Source organism: Vespa crabro, chromosome 24, assembly GCF_910589235.1.
Source record: "Vespa crabro chromosome 24, iyVesCrab1.2, whole genome shotgun sequence".
NCBI lineage: Eukaryota > Metazoa > Arthropoda > Insecta > Hymenoptera > Vespidae > Vespa > Vespa crabro.
Genome location: NC_060978.1, coordinates 3,224,571 through 3,242,162, shown reverse-complemented (window position 1 = coordinate 3,242,162; position 17,592 = coordinate 3,224,571). Strand labels below are relative to the sequence as shown.

At 39.4% G+C, this 17,592-nt stretch overlaps 1 protein-coding gene and 1 long non-coding RNA gene across 4 annotated transcripts in view; one reads left to right on the top strand and one right to left on the bottom strand.

Annotated features, from left to right (window-relative positions):
- LOC124432332 overlaps positions 1–17,592 on the bottom strand; it is a 204,220-nt gene that overhangs the window by 119,154 nt on the left and 67,474 nt on the right. The gene's annotated exons all lie outside the window — the stretch shown is intronic.
- The window catches only part of LOC124432323 (CUGBP Elav-like family member 1), a 264,155-nt gene continuing 263,428 nt past the window's right edge, over positions 16,866–17,592 (top strand). For both annotated transcript variants that reach the window (XM_046981213.1, XM_046981203.1), the window contains exon 1: positions 16,866–17,208. The gene's annotated coding sequence lies outside the window, so the exon portion shown is untranslated. The remainder of the gene's footprint in view (positions 17,209–17,592) is intronic.

Here is a 17,592-nt window from a genome sequence, read left to right as displayed (position 1 = left end):
ACAAGGGTGAAATAATTCTAAGATAACACCGGTAATATCGAGGATAGTCATTCGAGGCAAGCTGCGGTACTCGTTGCGGCTCGTTGCGGTTCTTGCGTTATAATAAGAGAATGTTGCAAATCCGTCTCATTGCTGAGGAAACCCTACTTGGAGGTAGTCTCTGCATCCCCCATTCCCTGGTATATGCGGCATCAATCGCGGATATCGCATCATCTCCATCTGCCCATAAAATCTGCTGTAGCTCGTTAGCTACGCTTGTTACGTTCTGCACCCCAAATTCGGAGCTAGCTCCCACCCCCGTACGCGTCAGGTTCCTGACTCGTTGTCTACCTCCCCTCTCTCTCTCTCTCTCTCTCTCTCTCTTTATCTCTATCTCTCTTCGTCAACGACCGATCGAATGATCTAAAAGAGCGCGCAACGACGCGAGGCGAAACGATCTCGCGCATGGCGTGTACACAGACTCTACCTACCATCACCCCTAATTATTTTGGCTCGAATTCTACGAGAGGCCAGCCAATGATATCGTGGTTCGAAATATATATATATATATATATATATGGAACGCTCGATACCGTGTCCTACAAAAGCCTTACGAAGATATAATCGAGAGAATTGGTGAAGCCGCTGTTTAAAGGCGTTCCCCTAGGCTTTTGTATGGATGAAAAAATGTACGTCATTTTTTCCATATAAATTATTGACGCGTTATATGTGTTCTCTTTCAAAATAGAAATATTTTATCTTCTAGCTTTTCACTCGACATCGAATTATGCTCGGTACGTCAAAAAGGCATTAAGTATTATCGACGAAGCAGTCTCACATTGCAGTACGTCGTTAACAATAGAGTAAGCAAATGAAAATGCTTTTGTTATATTTTTCTGAATTTGTTGACTAACTTCTGATATGGAATATGTTATTACAATTTTATTGTTTATTCATTAAGGTATTTAATATTGCGGCATTATTTAATAACTAGTCGTCTCCATTGCAACGATATGAATTGTTTCATAAAACCTTTGAGCTTTGATCTAAAGGATAAAATAGAACAGGAAAATAAAATATGAGGAGAGGGAGAGAGAGAAAGATAGAAGAGGGAGGTCCACAATTAATAATTACACTTCAATCATTTAGTTAATTAGTTTCTGCTCCGTGTTATAATTTGAACTGCGCTGCGTTTCATATTTTGTTAATATAACTAAAATTAATTTTCCCATCTAGTATACACAGCAGATCAAAGCTGTATGTACATAATTGCACGATTTGCTTATGAGAATTACATGAGGGGAAAAAGTTTCGATATCGTTTTAACTATCGGACGGATCAAATATGATTCATTCGATGATTTCTTTTTTCTTTTAAGAAAACAGTTGTACTATTAACAAAGTAGCACGATCAGCCCATAAACCGAATCGATTTTTCCGATACATGTCGTAACGAAAGTAACACGACTTATAGTCGCAATTAATAGAAGGAGAGAATGACGAGAGATTCTCGACATTTTTTTTTTATCCCCGACACGTGGATCGTACAAGCGAGGGGTGCAGTAAAATGAAGAACATCGCTCGTCGACTAACGAACCTCCCGGACGACGCGTTTCTTTCCATATGCGTCTATCGTGATAAAGCCTATACGACTTGTCCTTAATGACCGATTGTACAGTGCGCAGTCGACAAATTAAATGCGAGGCTCATTTATTTAAAACGCATTGCGAGAATTACCGACGGTGTACCACCTGCTACTCCATTATAATAATTATTATCAGTCGCTCATAATTTATCGCATTGAATGCGTAACGCTGTTCCCATTTTTACGCGTCGTTAGGCTATAATTTTTCGACTCTTAATATTCCCTTTTAAAATGCTTTCTCGAAAGTCTTCATCCTATTTCCGTACTTTCGAAATTCTTCTAGTACGTGAACGACAATTTCTATGCCAAATTAAAATATTGAACTCTCGTTAAAAATTATTCATACCTTGTCTTTTTCTTATGTAGCTACCTCATAGTATCGCAGCGTTTTCATGAAAAGATGAAATACAAAGAAACTTTAAAAGCTTATAAAAAGCAGAACTATTCATTAAAAAAAGAATAGTTTTGCTTGCAAACAAAATGGGTAGGGTTAAAAACATAAAATTAACGACAATTATATAGTACTCTTATGTACTTATTCCTTTTCATCGTAAAGACTCATAATGGATAAGAAATACGCGAGAGAACGAATGAAATCTCATTTGGAATATAAAAGAGTTCGTTATCAGCTTTCTTCGGCCATATCGAAGAAATATAGATAGATAATAGATGGTAACAGCTTATAGAATTCATTCGAAATGTGCTGGTGTTCAAACAAAATGAAATAGTTCGCTCTCTGTCGAAAATAATGAGACGTATACTAGATTAAAGGAGGATATAACGAAGGAGATTTTTTTTCGCGGTATAGTAAACGATTATTATTAAAATTTGTTCTTTACACGAAGGAGCGGAGAAGCGTACTTATCGAAGCTTTGTCAGAGAAAAAAGCGCAAGGTATTTCTAGGAGAGGCGTACATACTTGGCAAACCCTGGGAAAGTACCCTTTAATCAGAGAATCGACCCTTTGAAAGCGTCGGCGCGTCGACTCTCGAGTCGCTTTGCGTTCGTATTTATTCTTCGTCTTTTGATTCGCGAAAAAGTTGCTCTCTCTCTCTCTCTCTCTCTCTCTCTCTCTCTCTCTGTCTTTCTCTTGCGCTTTTCCATCCCCTTCTTCTCTTGGCATAGCCGTGAAGAGTAAACGCGAGCAAGTTTGGGGATTCGTTCGAGAAGAGAGAGAGAAAAAAAGTGGGGAAAGTTCACGTGTTACGCATTCGCGTAACGCGCGCCTGCGTGCGAGCTTTTTCAATATCGCTAATGCGTCTCGTCGGTTCGTCGAAAACGCGGTAAAAGCGCGAGCACCGGCCACCAAGTGATAAAGTCGCAAAAGTGTGCGCAGCTTTAAACCTTGACAAATGCGCTCTACCGAATATCGCATATTTTGATCATGAATGACGATAAAGCGTAGTGACTACTGTCGTTGCTGTTCGTACGAGATAATATAGTAGAAAATTGTTTCCATTTCGAATAGCCACGTTGTAAATATCGATTCGCAGGCGAGTACTTGAACGCATTTTTACATTTCCCATCGTATCCGATCGAGTGTGTGATAAGCCGAGAATTAATTATCATCGATGGGAAACTAACGAGAGAGAAAAATTCGAGTTTCGATTTTATTCGGACGATATCTGTTTATTTTTTCAGGTCCAATCGATCGAACGGCTGCGGTCGATGTGTTCGAAGCATGAAGATGCATAAAAATCGAAACAGGTGAATAATCAAGCAGATAAATCGCTTATTCATCTTCAACTTTGATCGCGAATTTTCGCATTATTTCCATATTCACGTTTAAGATCCCGAAAAGATTTATTTCTGACGCGATACGAATATAGTGCAGTACGATGCATCGACGAATCTAAAAAAGTCAAAAGCTAAGATATATTTCTTTATTTTTTATTTTTTTACCGATTCCGTTTCTCTCTTTTCGCTTCTAGAATACCCGCGTTACGAGATAAAACGAGTGGCCACCGGTGTGAATTATATTTTCTATACCTGCGTCGGAAGTTTGCGTTTCATGTGATCGATGCGTAACATCGAGTGCACACACGTTCGGCATGAGAGCGAAGTGCTGACAAACAAGTCCGAAATGGTTGGAAGCGTAACGCGTTTCGACGTCGTCCGCTATGCACTTCGTTACAAAATTATTTTTATGACATCGATGTACGATACGTCTCCGTCGACGGCACGTGCTCCGCGCGACGAGAGTCTTTCATTTATGATCTGTCATAAAAATGCGTGACGCGAGTACCGTCGCGCGAAAAAAATTAAATAAAAACAAAAGAAAAAAAGAAATAGAAAAAAAAAAAAAAAAAAGAAAAAAGCGTACGAGGACGATATCACGAGAAAGATCTGCTAAATGAATACTCGGCTCGTTTAACGACGATATGAAAAAACTGACATTATGAATGGGAATGCACTTTGTCGGTTTTCGCTTTTAACAATTGACGACTTATCGTTAAAAAAAAAAAAAAAAAAAAAAAAAGCAGACAAAAGGAAAAAAACAAAAGAAAAGAACAAAAGGGAAAAAACAAAAGAAAAAAAGCAAAAGAAAAAACAAAAGAAAAAAGAAAGATAGAAGAAAAAGGAAATGAAAGAAACTTTCTTTTGCGAGGCAAACAATGATCGCGTGTTTATCTCGTTTCTTTGACTTCATTAATCCGCGCATTAAACGAGAAAAAGACTCGTCTCTCGACCGTCGTTCACCCATTCCACTTGATTTCTCGAAAACTTGCTAGTAGCGAGAACGTTCTCCTTGGCGAAGGTGTCTAAAATCGAATCGTTTCTCGATTTATCGTCCGTAAGCCCGCGATAACGTATGCCGCACGACGTTCTTTCCGTTTCATCACGTAGAAAGAAGTCTCTCGTAGCGGATATTATGCGCATTGGGAAGGAAGAAACAACAACGATTTGCTTCCTAAGAAGGACAACGCCGTGAAATTCTTTCGTGTTGGTATATATAACTATACATGTGCGTCGATACATATGTAGATAGGTCTACATATATAAAGCTGCGTGCATATATCGGCCGACCGTACGTTTACCACTGAAATTCATAGGTAACATGTGTCTTTATGGTTTATGCGTCTGGCCTTACCGTGGATGAACCCTCGAGAAATAGGAGCAACGTTGCTCGTAAGATATTTTATTGTAGCTCGATTTCGAGTTTCCATACCTGTAATAAACTAGATCAAGCCCACGCTTTCCTTCGTGATACCCGGCTAAGGTTTCTAGATTGATTTTCTATGCGTTCAACCTGTAGCGTCGACGAGACGATTGGATCTTGAGTACGACAACTATCGAAAAAAACTAAGCGAGTATTCGTTTCGTTTAAATCGAATTAACGTAAACGTTTCTTATGAGAAGAGAAGCTCTTATCTTTTCGAAGAAACATCTTTAAAGTCATCTATCGTCTTATTTCGATCGATGATCATGCTCTTTGTCCTACCTTAGTTCTCCGTCCTCGTAAAAAGCAATCCAAAATCTCGTATGGTGTCATTAGTTCACCGAGATAAGATAACGTGCTTTCACCAAAATGAATTACCTGTCGTTTCTTATCGCGAGAAGACATAACTTGCGGCTAAATTCTCTCCGTCGAATCTTCCAAGTAATCCCTTTTGCCTAAAACCGCCGACGCGGGAGACAAGTTCTTGACGAGAAAGAGACTGAAAATTTATCTTCGATTTAAATCAAATATGAAAAACTTATATTTAATATTTATATGTATTTTAGCGATATTTCCATGGATCTATCCTTTTTAGAAGAATAAGTTACAATCTATTTTACGTTCTCGTTCATCCTTAAAAATTTATAATTTGGTCGATGAAAATTATTAGAATCCAAGATATCTCGCGACAGCTTAAATCTTTTTTCGCGGAACAACTTCGATCCAGCCGTTTATAAGGGCCGATAGTAATACGTCTCAGGCCGGATAAAGAAACGAAGGAGAAAAAGCTTATACCGGACGATATCAACGTCGTTCTGGCCGGTTGCCCAATACATCGGAATCGTTTTCACTTCGAGATGCTGTTCCAGCTTGTATTGACATCGACCACCGCAAAGAGGGACGGTTAATACTCTTTCGATACTCTCCTTCGTCGCTTCTACAACCCCTATCATTACGTTCTAATTCACTACTAGTTCCTTGAATCGAAAAGGTTTTTGTAAACCGAACGATTTCGTTTAGCACAAAAACATCCGCTAAGAAGTTTAACTTATCGGCGAATGATATTTTAATCTTTTAAAAGATAAAAAAAATATAAGTAACCTTAACGAAAAATCGGTATTTCTATTGTTCTACATCTTTACATTCACATACTTGAAATAATTTTAATCGTTATAATTTATATAACATCTATGAATTTTTATAGAATAATTTTAATAAAGATCATTCTTATATTTACTAAACTTTCGTAATCTTATTACCTGCCGATCATCATCTTTCACGTTTGGGATACTTTGGAGTATACTTTAACTGTAAAGTATACTCTTTTTAAAAAGGATAATATAGAGACAAAAGTATTTCGGGTCAAGCAGTTTAATTAGCATTAGAAGAAATTCCATGACGTCTCGTGGAACTTTAAAGAAAGTCGGGCGTATAATTCATTTTCTGCGAGAAAGTTATATTAAATTACTTTTTTCTTCGCGTACCTATGTTTTTATCCCTCTCTCTCTCTTAACTTCCAAAGTGTTCCACTTATCTTAACTTAACTTTCCTGAAAAACTTTCTTCCGCATTATGACTTCTCTTGTATCTAACGTGCCAACGATAGATGCGTGAATGATTACTTCAGGATTTCAATATCAAGGTCATTTTTAATTTAAAAAAACTTTATTTATCATTTAAATTTGATGAAATCAAATGAAAAATGCCTTTTCAAAATAATAACTTTCAAATGCAATCCAATGAACCGATGAAATCTTATTACAAGGACTAATGAATTAATTTGATGCTGTATTTAATGGGATTCGTAAGCTACGGTGCAATAACGTTTCTCCAAATAGATGAAATTCCTAAGGACGTTTTTGGTTTGCTCTATTTTATGCAGCCCTTTCAGCTTCTCCCTCCCTCCCTCCCCCGCCCTCTCTCTCTCTCTCTCTCCTTCTGTCTCTTTCTCCTTTTCTCATTGAGAATTAGGAATTCACAATTTCACTAAACTAGTCTTTAAAGCGCCGCTCGAATAAGATCACACTTACTAGAAAGTTGGTCCGTAGCTGCAGCGACATAGCAGTAAATTACTTATCTGGCATAGAATCAAGGAGGAATCTTCTAGTCACGCCACATTATTTTCCACGTTCGACGGTGTACAACGACGCGTAACGCCGAGAGATCCGAAAGAAACTTTTCTTAGGAATACAAGCCGCTGAGGCATTACCTCAACGATGTACCCCATAATTTTGACAAAAAGAATGATCAAAGAAAATTTGTACTTTGGTATAGGGAAAAAAGAAAAAAGAAAAAAGAAAAAAGAAAAAAAATCGAACCAAAATAGAATTCTTTAGATTTTCGAGGTATCTAACTACTGGTAAATAAAGCACCTATTGATTTCATGAGGTTGTTGATGGTAGCTATAAACTTCGACGAACTCACTCAGTTATGCATCTACCTTCCTTAACAAACGTCGTAACGCTCACTCTTGCAGCGTGCAAATCAAATTGCAAGCATACATTGTAACAGCATTGTATCGTCGACAATGCGAAGCACGAAAAAGCTTTGCACGCGAGGCGTTCAACCTGGCGGACCCTCGACAGAGTCATACGATATTTAGTCGGACGTGTAACTTCCGCGAGCTCGCACCCGTATTCGTAGCTATCACGTGCACTCTGTAAAACCGAACTTGCTTTAGAATTTGTTCGTATGGTTCCACTAACTCGGAGATATTCGATACAAAGAGATAGAAAAAGAGGGAGATAGATAGAGAGAGAGAGAGAGAGAGAGAGAGAGAGAGAGAGAGGGAGAGAGAAAGAGCCGCTATGAATCGGTGGATTTAGAATGCCACAAAAGTTTCTTTCTCCTGAAAGCCTACCTGCATTCGCCATGTTGATTACAACCGCTGTTGAATGTACGAACGCGCCCACATTGATATCAACACGATACGTTTCTACGACGTTTTGCGATAGGCAAATGGAAAAAGGCCCACACGCGTTACTTTCCAAAATTTATCCTCGTCCCTCTGGACGATTTCAATAAGTAATATTATTTATTATATCCTCGATATTTATAACATTGAAAAAGGATTCATAAATTCGATATGTTTATTTTAACGATCTCGTTTATATACCCATTGATTCGTTATAAATATTCTTCTAGTTTACTAGCAGCAATTGTTCAATGTTATCATTGAAATCGAATAGTTTTATTCGTTATTTTTTCTTTTTGCTTTTTTTACTTCTTTTCCTTTTTTTTCTATTATTTTTTTAATCTCCGCGCGTTCGTTCTATTATTTTATCAAGCACGAGAATCACGAGGCGAGGGATTTCTCGCAATGTTTTAATATTTACAATCTGCTATTTATTACCATCGCTAGATATAAAAGCATTGAAAATCTTTCTTTTATGAAACGGCTATGGATATATTCGAATTATTTCCGGAACGGGAATCCCGTCTCTTGTTCGTTTTCTTCTTCCTCATATCCTCCCTTCCTCAATTTTCAAATATTATACGTTATTTACTTGGATATAACGTTGGTTAGGTGGTCGTATAAAGTGAGATGTATACGTTACTGCGACACATTACACGAGAGTTGTACCACACACGTTACATTATTTATTACTTCGCGATCATTTGTACGAACCCGAATATTCCATTCGTTTTACTCCTCTTCCCTATTCAGACGAACGAAATTCACTTCCGTACCTGTTTCCAGTATCCAGGATCGTTGGCCGCTACATAACTAAAATCGAATAAACGTCTAGTTAAACAGTGAAAAACGGACTTGACAGCGAACTCGTATACCTTCGATCGTCCTCGCAAATTATCTTGTTCGAGATATCCCGCAAAAGTGCATATTATATAATATGTATCATCTACGTGTACACTTTAGATACTTTCATTAAAAACTTGAAATTTTGAAGACACCTACTGTACGAGTTATAAGGAAATAGAAAAAAAAAAAAAGAAAAACGAAGAACAAACTAGATAGATAGAGAGAGATAGAGAGAGATAAAAGATGTCGAACGATCGTATTAAATGACGCGACAAAGGAAGGCATTGTGGTATCGAATATATCGGAAGCATTTGCTCGGTCGAACTTTACGCGCGATTCATAAACGCATCGTTTCCTTTCCACCGTCTGGAGCTTCGCGTAAGGCGTTCGATCGTGAAGGCTTCTTTTCTACGAAAGGAAGGAAGGAAAGAAGGAAGGAAGAAAGAAAGAAAGAAAGAAAAGAAAGAAAGAAAGAAAGAAAGAAAGAAAGAAGAATAAGGGAGAAAAAGAAAGAAGCCAAGCGAAAGAAAAGAAAACGTCGATCGTAACGTCCGTGTCTTGGTCGGGCCGTTTCCCTTTTGCTGAGAATCTATCGCGTCGGGCCATCCCTCCGTATTACACGTCTCTCCAGTCCCGAAGTACTCCCCCGAAGCACCCACGTCGGCCGTTCTTCCTTCGACGCGTTCACCTTCCTCGCACGCTCCACCCTTATCGATTTCGCCCGGTATACAAATCCACCTTCAGGTAACATTAGTCACTCAGCGCTTCCACTGACACACAGTGCTGTTCCGGATAGCGGACCCTGCGGAGTTAGACTCGGGGGCCGTAGAATCGAGATCCTCTTCCTGCCGTTCCTGCTAGCACCCTTACACTCGCTCGATATTTGTAGTGGTGAACCAGCATGTACGTATACGAACTTGCAAGATTACCCTATCGTTCCGTCTTCCTTTGATCCCTACGATGCTGGAACCCTGCTCTCTCTCTCTCTCTCTCTCCCCCCCTCTCTCTCTCTCTCTCTCTCTCGTTCGTCTGCCTTCGACTAACTCGCTTCTGCTCACCCCTTCCGTCCTGCTCTCTCTCTCTCTCTCTCTCCCCATCTTTCTCTACGGTCTACCTTCGAGTCTCTCTATACGACTACACGTGTGTACACGTATCGTATCTACGTACGTATGCGTATGCGTGTACGGCCGTCCGTATACTTGCGTAGCTATAGGCCATCTCTCTTCCACCCCGGTGACAGTTACAAACGACGCGTTATCTATAAGGATTGTACCCCGAGAGGGCGAAAATGGCGAGCACCTGCTCGCTCTATATCCAACCCTCGTGTCAAACCCTCTCCCGGCTTTACTCCCTGTCTCCTTGCTTCTCGCGTGCGCGCGAGCGCGAGTCTTCCGCTACTCTATAAACTCGTGTCAATGGGAACGCAATCACCTCCAACCCTTTTCCAAGTCGCCCTTTCGAGAAAGAGAAAACTGACTGGGGCCGAGGGCGTTGAAAAAGTGTGAGGGTGAAAGAACTAAGTCGCGTCCAAAGAGAGAGAGAGAGAGAGAGAGAGAGAGAGAGAGAGAGAGAGAAACTACGACGACTCCTGTATACAAATGGAGGAGGCTGTCCGTGGCTCGAGATTAAGTCGAAATGTCGACGGAAGAGGTCGAGCACGAATTTCTTCAGATTTTCCCGTCCACTCTATTGCTCTCGCGCGCCATTGAGATACTTTTTCCAAGTTCGGTCGACTTATATTGAGATTTCTACGTGAGATTCTTGCAAAAGCATGTCGACAGCTGAACGAACGGACAAGCGAACCAACTCTTACGATTTTCGTTTGAATATTGAAACGGTTCAAGTTTAATCGTGTTCTCGATCGCGATAACAATATTTTCGATTGCTATGACGTTCTAAGCCGGCCGAAAGAGGATTTAGATTCGTCGTGACATTGATGCGAGTATACGTTCGCATCTTCGAAATAAATTCCATCTGATGTTGCAATCGGCGAACTACTATCTACGAATTCACTCAACGATGCCAACTCGTCCGACAATGTTTTCCTTGTGTCGCAAGTGCTATTAAGCAATCCCACGATTCCGATATAGTTTCGATATAGTTGATCGCATTTCGAGGTCATGAAATTTTCTCAGATCGATATCATACGCACTTATATGCCTAAAGGATGTTTCTAAGATAACTCTAAAATAGATTTATTAATCCACTATAATGGTCAATTTATAAATGTTAGATATTTTTTGAAAGTTTTCATAGAAAATATACATATATACTTGTCTTATTGGAGCTATTACTGGGTTGATAAAATTAAAATATACCGAAGCTTCGTTGCCACATTTGGCCTCGATCCTATCGATCATGCTGCTATAAACTTGCCAGACGTTTTTAAAAAACTCAATCCATATAGAAAAAAGAAAGAAAGAAAGAAAGAACAACCGCTGTAACTCAAAGAGTAAACATTTCGTAAAACCTTCTTTATTGTATCGACAGATCATAATGGATATCGCATGAAAGTTTTTCGATCTACTTTTGAAACACCTTGTATGTAAAAGAGAGAAGAGTCATGCTCGAAATTTTCGTTCTTTAGGAAAAGCGAAAGGAGGAATATTAGAAGGAGGAGCTTGCTCGCTCGACCACAGCGCGCGAGTAAAAGCTCAGGCGAATCCCTTGCCAATGCACCCGAGTAAATATAAGCGTGACGCGGATCTTGGCACGAACCGACCGAAAACGTTTTCTCCACCCACACTTCATCCATTATTCGGTCGAACAGGTGTGCGTATTATTACTGCGAGCCGAGCGTGGAATTCGCGCGTCCCTCACATATTCTCCCTCGCTTATTCACTCGACTCCGCCTATACGTCTATCTTTCACTCGTACACGATCGCATTACACGTGGTATATGAAAGTGTTGCACCGCCCTTCCTATGACTTGTTCTGTCATCGTTATTGTCCTCAGAAATGTGACTCTCACTCATAAAAACTACTAATGATTCCTGAGAAGAGAGATGACGAAATGTGAGACGAGAACGTACTTATTGCTTCGTTTTTTCATTTACTAACGAGATACTTACACGTTTAATAACGTGAGATAAGAAAAAAGGAAAGAGAAAAGCATAAAAAGATATCGAAGAGGGAAGAAAAATAAATCAAAGAGATGTTTTAAAAAAATGACAAAGATTTGATCCTATTCGAATTGGTCAAGAGAACGCATTAAAGAAATTTCGTTATTTACCGAGAACACATCCTCTTCTATCCGTGGCTAAGTAAATTGATAAGCATTCGCGATAGATGTATTTCATACGGATGACCGTTATCGAAGCGGGCACGAACATGCCAGTAAAAATAGGTGGCAGAGAAACATTCCAGTGAGATAGTCGACATGCGCTGAACTTTTGACCTCGTTTGCATACGTAATGCTTGATAAGTTTCACTATATGCTTGTCCCACGGTTCGCATCTTTTACTTATATCCCGACTCGAATGAACGACCGATACTTTCCTCCTTTGTGGATAAACGAGGAATGGATTTTCGACGAGGAAAAGTAAGCGAAAGAAAAAAAAAAAGAAAAAAAAGAAAAAAAAAAAGAAAAAAAAAACAGAAAAAAAAGAAAAAACAAATAAATAAATAAAAAAAAAAAAACAAAAAGAAAAGAACGTACGAGGTCAAGTTCGTTTTTTCAAGACTCGTCGTCATGATCGACATAAGCAGCAGAAACTTTTGCAATTAGCCGAATATGAATGCAACGAAACGATCGTTTGGAAGTTCGCGGCAGGACTTAAATAGAAAGTCGTCTCAAGAATAATGGTTGGTCGTTATTTGGAGAATCGTTTTCTTTCGAAAAGCATTCCTACGGGTAACCCGAGAGAAACGAAGGAAAACGAAGAGAAAGGAGAGAGAGAGAGAGAGGAAGATAAAGAGACTGAGGAGTGCAACGACCAACGGAATTCAAGCTGCGGACGCTTTCGTAGAGGAACGGCACGGAAGGAGATAGCTTTCTTGCGGAACGAAACTTTCACTATTAAATACTAATTCGGCCTAGAATCTCCGAGGTATTGCTCTTTCCCTCTATTCTCTATATCTGTCCGTTTCTCTTTCTTTCTCTCTCTCTCTCTCTCTCTCTCTCTCTCTCTCTCTCTCTCTCTCTCTCTCTCTCTCTCTCTCTCTTTCTCGTTCTCTAGTTCGTTCGTTCTCGTATCGAAACTCGATAGCGGTTGCAGATTTACTTCCACGACCGCAGCGAATCAGCCTCTGGTTCCCCGCGGGAGCGTACACTGATCTTTGGATACGCGTACAGACATCGTTAATTGCTCGTACATTGTTGCTAATTTGCTAATAGATCGGCGAATAGTTCGACCAATCCCAATGGAGACTTCTCTAAAGAGAAACGACGAGATCTCCGAATCCGACGCAGCTCTACGAATTCTCTTGAATTCGAGACGCGAAACGTCTAAAAGTCGAGAAGAGAGGAACAATGATCGAAGAGAAAATTACGATGACAACGACGAGCGTAGGTAATCGTGTTCCTAGACACTTTCCAATTCGTGAACGATCGTTTCGAAACTTTTCGCATCGAACGATCGTCGTATAAAATTGAAAAATCGCGAAGAGTCGAACGGACGAATGAAAACCGTGGTACTCGAGAAACGTAATATATCTGGATAAATGATGAGATTATCGAGATATATCAAAGTCCTTTAAAATTGTGAACCTACGATATATGATTAGAAGCGTCGTCAGCCCTTCCCTTTCTTTTTTCTTCTTCGAGTACGACGATGAAAGGACTTTCGTACAAATACCCAAAGGGGCCCCATCGTTCGTTTGTTCATCGAATAATTCCATCGTGATTACGAAAGATGAGAAGAAAAGGAAACCTATGCGGAATCGTTACGTCTATGTAGTTCATCAAAGTGATTCGTTGCCCGTACATCTCGACTGTCACAAATTAGATCCACGCTGATGGAATATGTACCTCGATAGAACAACCCTTTTAATTCAACGTTGACAAATATCGATTCTAAACTCGTAGAAATGAGAAAGAGAATAGCTTACCATTCGCAAAGTTTTTTGATCGATTGTTTTGCTATTATAAACATCGTCGATGAGAAAATGAATGAAAAGCATTAAAAAAAAAAAAAAAAGAAAAAAAAAAAAAGGAAAATAAAAAACGAAAAGAGCTTATTGTATTGCTTGTAAATCTAAAATAGCATTATTCGTATTCGTTATCGTCGATAAATAATAAATTAAATTACATCCATGTTCTATATAAACATGAGCAATGCCGATTATTATAAATAAAGCTGCATTCGGCAAACTGACGAGTTGTCGTAATCTCGTTGTAATCGATTTTCCCGAATAAGCAATTCATTTCAAATGCGAATATAATTACTTTCATTTCGATATTCCTTCCAAATTCGATTATAAAATAATTCTGATTTTCTATGCATTAACGATACGCTTCGCGCATGAAATTAATATAAGCTTAAGCCGCATTATTAATAAATATTCTAACTTGTTTATATATAATGACGCAAACTTAAATCATACACATTTCTAAAATATCCATGTACGAAAGTACTCACTCTTTGTCTCTTTCCTCCGAACGGTAAAGTACTTCGATCGGTATCGTTCGCTGGAAAAATCTTCGAACTAGATTGTGTCGCGTAAAACGTTATCGGTGCTGGCGTTATACGAGAATACGAAGAGAATCGTGGCTGTACAATGGCCGAAGTCATTCGGACAAGAACGATCGGAAGAATCGACATTCAGCGACTTCGTCGAAGACGATAAAGCACGCTTCTCTGCGGTCGCATCCCCGAGGACAAATATTATTTTCCATCATGGATGCTTCCTCCCTCTCTCTCCCTCTCTCTCTCTTTCTCTCTTGACTGCTCTAAGAACCAAAAGAAAAGAAATAGAAATAGAGAGAGAGAGAGAGAGAGAGAGAGAGGGAGAGAGGGAGAGAAGAGAGGAGCTTAAGCATCCACAACATACGTTTTACCACGTGATGCGATCTATCACGGTTCACTTAATTTCTCATCTCGGTGCAGCTACACCAATGACGTTCTCGTTACTCTCCTTCCTCCAGCGTATTGCTGCTTCGCGAAAAGGATTTACCTCTTCTTCCATCTCGGCGAAATCCGCTTCCGTAAAAACGCGACGCGTCTCGGCTGCGAATCGCCCATATCCTGATTCCTTTCCGAGAGACTATGTTCTTAAATCCAACAACGTATAGAATGAAAGATCGGGATATAAACGTCTTCGCGTTCGAATCGATTACGCGAATTTCATCCACGTAGAGTAAAATGTATAAGTATACGTTAGATTGTATTTTTATACGATAAAATGAGAAAAAGTAATAATATGATTAAAGTCACAAAATTGCAAACTCATAGACGAGCGAGATGCAAATGGAAAAGAACATAGAGTAAACGATAAAAGATGGAATGATAAAATAAAATCGGTAGGGTTTCGGGCTTCGAACGGCACATTTCACGCATTCGAGCGCTCTCGAATTGAAAAATCCGCGGACGGAATCGCGTATGAAATATTCACGAGCACGATGCCGACATGGCATCGTTACCGAGACGCATCGCGCTAGAAGTACCAAGTCCTCGACGAATTCGCGATGCGAGTGCTCGAGTAGAAGAATAAGGGGATGGTACGAAGGGAAAAGAGAGGGCCGTAGAAGGACGCTGGCTCGTTCGATCGATTTCACGAGCACTTACGAACCAACCTCTCCCGACTATCGAGAAAAGAAAAATGAAAGAGAAGAAGAGGAGAGAACGGCTTGGCGTAAAAACAGTCGTAGAGCTAAAAAGCGTTTTCGATTCATTCCGCGATGCAACATCTCACGAAACTTCGATACTTTCTGGCCAAGTTTAACGAGAACATAGAAAGAGAAATGTATACCGTGTGTGACTAGAAAAGGTTGATGCACCTGAAGAGAGAGATGGGTTATCAAAATCGAACGCAGAAAGAGGAGTAAAACAAGACGATAAAGGAAACACTTCTTATTTTCTTTCATTTCTATCTATGCCTCCTTTATTCATAGCGTTAAGCTTTTCTCTTATTTTGTCACCATCTTTATTATCTTTATCCGATGATATGAGTCATGATAGAAAATCGTTATGAGAAAAAAAAAGAGTTATTAAAATGCGTGTTGTCTCAGAGAAAGACGTCATAAATATTAAGCGGTCCTACCTGTCGATAGGTATACGTGCACGATCGAGTATCCTTGTTCGTGATCTTCCTCATACTTTTCACGGTATTGATTCCTTCCTTCTCCTTCGTGAACAACAAACATCGCCATCCGTGCTCTTGTCGAACAAACGAGATCGATCGGTACCCACATACATTTCGCGAAAATATGCGTCCGACCTTTTTGCTCCTCGAGATATCTCGTCCTCCTGAGCTCTCTTTCTCTCTCTCTCTCTCTCTCTCTCTCTCTCTCTCTCTCTCTCTCTCTCTTTATCTCTCACTCTTCTTTCATCCCTTTGAATATTTTACGTTAGATAAATATTCACGCAAAGTTGAAATTTCAAAGTTCCGCGCAACGGAAACCGATACACCTCAAATGTCTTGAGCTTCGTATATTTTACCTAACCTAAGAAACTATTCTTTTTTCTTTTACGATATTCTTTCTACTTATTCGACAAGTATATATCGATAAATTACTTTGCTCTTACGTTTTGCATATAAATTTCAACGTAAACGAATATGTTTATTTTCATTACGATTGTACTTAAGAATATCGATGCTGTTCGATTACAAATTCTTTTACGAATAATCGAGAATCAACATTGAAAGGAATAAATATAAATCGTCTTTATTATAAGGAAGATATAAATGTGTAGTTCATTGAGACGATATGATTCACGAATTGATAAAGCGAATGAGCGAGTACGAAGCAACAAAAAAGAAGTTTCTCTTTTATTTTATTTTCTTCTCTCTTTTTCGTTCTCTTTCTCGCAAACGAAAGAGGAAATCTTTTGTTCCTTTGCAACGTCCCCTTGTCCAATACGTAGGGAAAGGATTAATTAATGCAACGAACGGATCTAGTTCGAACTCTAGCATCCCTCCAAGCCGTGTGTTCAACAGCCAAACATGCTATGAAGTATCTGTAAAAACGTGAGTCTCATGGTCAGACTCGTGAATGTGTGCGCAGGCGCATACTTTGCGGACACTCGATCGAGTGGAAACTTTATGACGCAGTGTACGTTCTTGTAATATAGTTCAAAGAGAGATAAAGGACAAGAGAGAGAGAGAGAGAAATAGCCGATGACCAACGCAAAACTTTTAGTTACCGAGACGACTAGCGTAGTTGCTTGTATCGTGTCATGGATTACCGCGAGATTGCAATTTTGCGGGCAGAAAGTTCTTGTCGTTACTTGACAATGAGATTCTCGTTGGAGAGTTTGTTGAAAAATAATCCATCTTCTCGAAATAAATTTTCTTATTGCCGTAATCACGTCATCAAACTCAATAATGATTTCTATTACAGCATGTGCGTTTCGTGTGATAGAATAAATCTAAGGATAATATTAAGAACTATTTGTGTTATGTATCGTACATAAGCGTTCTACCTACAAGAGTTCGCAAACTTTTCGCGGAATCCAATTAAAACGCGGAACGCATCGCTCCAGGCTCCATTCTACAACTTCCGACGGGTAAGTACTATTCTTCGTTGGGTATACAACGAAATATATATCGTTATTTCGAACTTTTTCAACAAACAACGAATTAATAATAGCGTTGGCTTTTCTTTACATCGGTAACCTCGGAAAACTAAATTTTCGGTTGGGCGTTATGCTCCACTTGTTTCCTCGAACCGTAAAACGTCCGAACCGTAAAAAAAACAGAGAGAGAGAGAGAGAGAGAGAGAGAGAGAGAGAGAGAGAGAGAAAAGAAAGCAAAAACAAGGAAAATCGCGTGTATACCATAAACTCTAGGCTCGGTATTTCGTTCGATAGATATTTATGATTTATTCTTGTTCGATAACTGCCAATCCAGCATCGAGTTTGGAAAGCTTCCGAGAGAACGAAATGGATGAC